Source organism: Pogoniulus pusillus, chromosome 26 (genome assembly GCF_015220805.1).
Source record: "Pogoniulus pusillus isolate bPogPus1 chromosome 26, bPogPus1.pri, whole genome shotgun sequence".
In the NCBI taxonomy this organism is placed as follows: Eukaryota; Metazoa; Chordata; class Aves; order Piciformes; family Lybiidae; genus Pogoniulus; species Pogoniulus pusillus.
The window spans coordinates 4,792,677-4,799,002 of record NC_087289.1 but is presented as its reverse complement, the minus strand read 5'-3'; the positions used below and the strand labels follow the sequence as shown (position 1 = coordinate 4,799,002).

At 49.0% G+C, this 6,326-nt stretch overlaps 1 long non-coding RNA gene across 2 annotated transcripts in view; it reads left to right on the top strand.

Moving 5' to 3' along the window:
* The first annotated feature begins 2,685 nt into the window (after window positions 1–2,685).
* LOC135186925 (uncharacterized) overlaps window positions 2,686–6,326 on the top strand; it is a 30,647-nt gene continuing 27,006 nt past the window's right edge. For both annotated transcript variants that reach the window (XR_010307149.1, XR_010307148.1), the window contains exon 1: window positions 2,686–2,773. This is a non-coding gene — a long non-coding RNA (uncharacterized LOC135186925). The remainder of the gene's footprint in view (window positions 2,774–6,326) is intronic.

The window sequence follows — 6,326 nt, the reverse complement described above, 5'->3', positions numbered from 1 at the left end:
GCCCAGGGTTCACTGTGGTTCCCTGTAGCTTGTAGCTCCCAGCATCTGAGTCTACAGCTCCTGTTCTAGGTGAATTACTCTGCCCTGACTGCAGCCTGTTTCTCAGAAGCTTTGGGAACCTAAGGCTGCCTCCTACTGAAGATCATAGAATCATAGAATCAGTCAGGGTTGGAAGGGGCCACAAGGATCATCTAGTTCCAATCCCCATGCCGTGGGATGGGACACCCTACCCTAGACACTGGCCACAGCCTCAGCCTGGCCTTAAACACCTCCAGGGATGGAGCCTCAACCACCTCCCCGGGCAACCCATTCCAGCCTCTCAACACTCTCATGCTGAACAAGTTCCTCCTCATGTCCAGGCTGAATCTCCTCATCTCCAGCTTTGCTCCATTCCCCCCAGTCCTGTCACTCCCTGATAGCCTAAAAAATCCCTTCCTAGCTTTTTTGTAGGCCCCCCTTCAGGTACTGGAAGGCCACAATTAGGTCATCTCAGATCCTCTTCTCCAGACTGAACAGCCTCAGGTAGACAGATGTTCACCTTCTCTTAGGATCAGTAGAAGTTTCCAGCCTCCACAAAAGGGAAGCCCTCTTTACTGAGCTTCTACAAGCATTTCTAGATGTGGTTGTGACAGATGCTGTGACAGATATGGGAGCCTGAATGTCTCTGCTAGCTCAGTGATGAACACTCCTATCCCTGCTGCTGCTGAGTTGGATCCACCTGCTTTCCGAGGTCTAGGTTATGGTGGTACCAGGAAGGATGGAGTTAGGGAGCATTTTACCATGATCAGGGGCCCCTCTTGTTGCATTTTTGTCCTTGGTGGAGCTGGGGCAGGCAGGCAGTTTGTTGTGTGTCACTGGATCTTGGGACAGGAACAGGACACAATCCAGAGGGATACCAGCCAGAGGGACCTGGAGACGCAGGAGAGGTGGGCTGAGGAGAAGCTCATGAAGTTCAATAAGGCAAAGTGCAAGGTCCTGCACATAGGCTGGGGCAGCCCTTGCTATCAATACAGGCTGGGAGATGATAGAAGTGGGAGCAGCCCTGGAGGAACAGAAGTGGGGGTATTGGTGGACAAGAAGTTGGCCATGGAGACAAAAATGCACCCTTGCAGCCCAGAAGGCAAATAGCATCCTGGGCTCTATTGAAAGAAGTATGGCCAGTGAGCTGCACGCAGCAGACATGGAGGGAGAGGACTGAGGACTGCAAGCAGCTTGCCTGCTGCTGTGCAGTACTGCAAGCCAGCCTAGCAGCAGTAGCTCTTCACGGGGACTGAGTGAGTCTCGCTGTAGAGCATTAGCGACCCACACCAGCTCTGCTCTCGTTAACAACCTGTTAATCATCTGCCACCTGCCGTTAGGAGGCGTGCAGAGACCCTGCTGTGATGTTTTGGGAGTTCCCCGCCGCCCCCACTCTTATGAAATCACCCAAACTAGACTCAGCTGGCTGCAGGTTAAGGAATGAAGCTTTATCTTTGCAGCTTAGCACAGTATACAAGCAGGCATTTACAATCTATTACAATTGTATACAGCTGCATACAGAAATACACAAGTTAAAAGTAATACAGAAACACAGTACCCCCCCCATAAACCAGAGTCCCCAGGAAGGGAACCCTTTCACCTTCTTCCCACCCCTCTACCTTATCCCAGAGCATGCCTTATGTGCAAGGTGATCAGAGGATCAGCAAAGGAGGTTAGAAGCAGAAGGATTAGTTACACAGAAGACCAGAGAGAAGCACAGACTAGGACAGAGACACATAATCTCCCTTATCTATGTTTGTGTTCTTGCTTTTATGCATCTCAGCAAGCCTGTGAGTGAGGCAGACATCACCATCGTTTTCTTTCCACAGCCTATAATCTAATTGTTCTCATTAAAATGTTCTAATTAGCCTCAAACTAGCACACCTGTGAATGGCAGGCAATGAGTAACATGTTCTGTAGGCTGGAGGGGGAGCACAGCTTATAGATCCTACAGCTGAAGACAGGAGTGATGGAGGTGTTTATGAGACCCAGCACTGGACCAAAATCTGCTGTGGCTTGTCTTTTTGTGCACAGCCACATTTATGTGCCATTCTAGTCACATTTTGGTTCTTACTCATGCCCCAACCAAGCCCTAAAACTGAGCTGATGATAAGCCATAGGTTTGGAAGAAGCAGAAGATTGTTATTCCTGAGGGCAGCAGTGGGCAGAGAGGGATGGTGCCCTGGGCTGTGTTTGTGGAGAGCAATTTCGGTATTACTCATTCATGAATGAGATCTTTGGGGGTGTATTTGAGCATGAAAATTGATACAACACAAAATGATTTGCACATGATTTCACTGTCAGGATGCAGCCAACTTCTGTGGCAGTATACAGGTGCTGAGAGCACACGACCAGTGCAAGAACAAAGTGAGGACATGAGGGTGAAGCCTGACACACCACCTGGCAGCACCTCAGAGGCCTTTGCATTCTTGCTTACAGACAGAAGGAATTTTAAACACCAGGCTTACACACTCAGACAGAGTCTTGGGACATGGCTCAGGACTGTGCTTCCACTACAGAGGTGGGTGCTGAGGGTAGCTGGAAACCAGGGGTTAATGCTGCTCATTGGTCTGACTCAGGTGGATTGAATTTGTCTTGGGGCCAGTTAGAGAAAGTTTGAGAATTGTATAAATAGCTGTGGAGCAGCCATGGCTTGTGTTGTTATGCTGAGCCTGGGGAGGGCTTTCTTTCTCCATGATACCTCTGCTCTTTTGTTCTCCTCTGTTGTTCCACCAGGGTCAGAGCACGCAAGAGAGTGAGTAGCTGCTGGGAAAATGGAGGGGTGCAGTCTGGGTGAAGTGTGATGTGCCTGGTCCTTAGGAAAACCTGGTGGTGTGGTCAGCATCACCTGGGACCTCCTGCAGGAGAAAGATGTAGGCTGATATTGATATGGAGGATTCTCTTGCAATCTACCTAGGTCTGTTTTCTCCTTTACAGTGCTTGTCAAGGCTGAGCTGGGACACACAGACCTTTGCCCATGAACCAGCTGCACACCACCCATGGGCCACATGCATGGCTTTGCTGGGCTGTACGAAGCAGGAGGTGCTGACCCTTTGAGTTTGCAGCAGGCAGTGAGGAGAGCAAGACTGGGCTGCGTGTGACACCATGAGAGCAGTCAGCCCTGCTGTAGTGCTGCCTCAGGCTTTGCCTCAGCTGGTGGAGCATTGAAATGGGCTGCTCAGAGGTTCCTATCCCTGGAGTCATTCAAAATCTGCCCTGATGCCTTTTTTTGTGCAACCTATTCTAGGGGAACCTGCTTGGGCAGGGGAGTTGGACTTGATGATCTCCAGAGGTCCTTTCCAACCCCTATCATTTTGTGATTCCAGCTGTATAACTTCATTTCTGAACTGCTGAAGCCTCAGCTGGGATGGAGTCCTGCCTTTCATTTGCTGTTTCTTCTCACATGAATATTGATAGAGTATTTATCTTTCTTTAATATTCATGATGATAAAGGACTTGGAGCTGTTCAATTTTAATTACACTCTTCTCCAGGAAGCAGTTAGTACAACCAGAGACCTTCCAGTCCATGAAAGAAAAACAAGCAAACTTTGTGCCTCCACTTCCAGCAGTGCCAAGTAGGGTTCCCAGGGGGTATCTTCTTCTCCTCTGTTGTGATGGGAATGGGAACTGTAACTTCTGTATTTCTGTGCACTGTGCCACCTACCTGCTGTGTTGATCAGAAGCCCAAGTCTGCAAAACTTAGTGACCATCTGCAGCCCTCTGATGTGCTCTTTTTGTACCACCAGGCCACAAATTGCTACACTACAGGCTTGGAGAAGAGTAGCTGGAAAGCTGCCTGGCAAAGAAGGACCTGAGAATGTCAGCAGCAGCCAGCTGGATTGTGTCAGGAATAGTGTGGCCAGGAGGACTAGGGCAGTGATGGTCCCTCTGTACTCCACACTGCTGAGGCCACATCTTGAATACAAGGTTCAGTTTTGGGCCCTTCATTACAAGAAGGATCTTGAGGTGTTGCAGCACAGTCAAAGAAGGGTAACAAAGGTGGTGAAGGGTCTAGAGCACAGGTCTTATGAGTAACAGATGAGGGAGCTGGAGTCATTTAGCCTATAGAAAAGGAAGTTGAGGGGACACCTTTTTGCTCTCTACAACTCTCTGAAAGGAGGTTGTAGTGAGGTAAGGGTCAGTTTGCTCTCTCAGGTAACAAGTGAAAGGATGAGAGGAAATCACCTCGAGGTGATTCACAGGCTGCTTAGGGAAGTGGTGGAGTCACTGTCCCTAGATGTGGCAGAATGATGAGATGTAGTACTTAGTAACATGGTTTAGTATTGGGCTCGCCTGTGTTGGGTTGATGATTGGACCTGGTTATCTTAAATGTCTTTTCCAACCTAAAAGATGTTCTGCTTCTATGAAATGCACAGGTCCAGCAGGTGAGGGTAGATGGCTTGGATAGGAAGGAAAAACAGTTGAGGTTCCCAAGTTGGGGGGGGGCTGTGAAATGGGATTTCTATTTCTACTCTCAGAACAGCCTCCCCCTGTGACTGTAAACAAATCACTGTCTCTCTGTGCCTCAGTTTCCTCAGCAATGATGAGGAATTGCACTTCTTGTGCTGCCTGTCCTCCTGTTTGAGTAGAAGCAGTCTTCCTGCCCTTAGAGAATCTGTCTGTTCTCCTGCAGCAGCAATTAACCATTTAAAGCCAATCTGGCAAAATGATCAGGGTGTGATGCTTTGATGGCAAGACAATGACCATTTCTCCTTTATAGCACTCAGGCAGTGCTGTTTCTCCCTTCCCTAACATTATCCACAAGAAAACAGTTACATTGAGCTGTTCAAATAGCCTAGGAACTTCTGCTGGCAGCCTGAACCTTCACTGACACATAAAACCAGCCTGTTTGATTGTGTCTGATCAAACTCTGTCTGGTGAGGGGATGAGATCTCCCTTATCAGCATCTTTTTTGCCTGCTAGGGCAGTGGTGACTGCTGCTCTTTCTGTGGTTGGTGACAGGAGGCAGCAAGCCTGGGGACTTGCCATGGATCACAACGACTCTCCTGCTGTCTCAGAGCTAGGTTGTCATGAGGCTTTGAAAATGGGACCCGTTAAGGGGCAGATGTCAGCACCCCACACAGAGACATCCCAAGTTTGCAAACTCTGTTTGGAGGCTCCTATGTCAACCAGCTTTCTGTTCTTGAGCTGCCTTTTGATGAGCATTGTTGGTGACACAGTGCTTAAAGAAAAGCTAAGTGCTGCTTGGGGCTTTCTCACATTCAGTGGTTGTTTACAGCAGTGATGTCCTTTGGCTGAGGCAACACCTTAGTGAGATGCTCTTTTAATGTCTCTGTTCTGCTCTGTGCGGCTAGGGCTGACTGGTGCAACAGGCAAAGCATTTTCATCTTGTGAAATATACATCATTCTATTTTACATAGGGGATGATCATTGCAGAAAAGAGCCTTTTCCCCCCCCCCCCATCCTTTTCCTGCTGTAATTACTGTCTGCCTGCACCAGTGTCTGTGTGTGATGAAATGAGTGAAAATTTAAACTGCCCTGGGTGATGGGACATAGACCTTTGTGAAAAATTTAAGTATCTCCCATCCAGAGGAGGCTGGCCCATAAATAAAGAATGAAGTCTCCACTGCAGCAGGGGGAGAGCTAGTACAGCTCCAGACTTAACACCTTCCTGCCCACCTCCAGCTGTGCCTAAGGCTGTGGTTCTGCCTTCTGGCATCTGGGAGAAGGTAGAAGCCTCAGGGTGTCAGGGGCTGGAGATCCAGGACTAGGAGCCTTGGCTGGCTCACTGTGTGTCAGAAGGAAGCCTTGAAGCTTTGATTGAATTGAAAGCAACCATCCTGATCCTAACTGGGGATGTGGATCCATTTAGTATAAGAGCTGAAGCCACTGGTAGCTGTGGAGCAGGGAGGCTTGGCTAGGGCAGAAGCGGGAGGTCAGTTTTCTGCATTGGAAAAGGTGGGTTGCAAGTAGTTAATCTCTTTGAAACAGAGGAGATGCTGGGGAGGAGAGATTATAACATGCTATGACCACTAGCATGAATAAACCACTACCCCTTAGAAGGTGAGAGACTTTAGTTTTCCTGTGGAGGACAGGAGCACAAATGTCAGACCCCACCTGGAGTACTGTGTGCAGTTCCACAGCCCCCAGCACAAGAAGGACATGGAACTGTTGGGATGAGTCCAGAGGAGGCCATGAAGATGCTCGGAGGGCTGCAGCAGCTCTGCTATGAGGACAGGCTATGAGAGTTTGGGCTCTGGAGAGGAGAAGCTTCGAGGAGACCTTGGAGTGACCTTTCAGTATCTGATGGGGACCTACAGGAAGGCTGGGGAGGGACTGTCTACAAG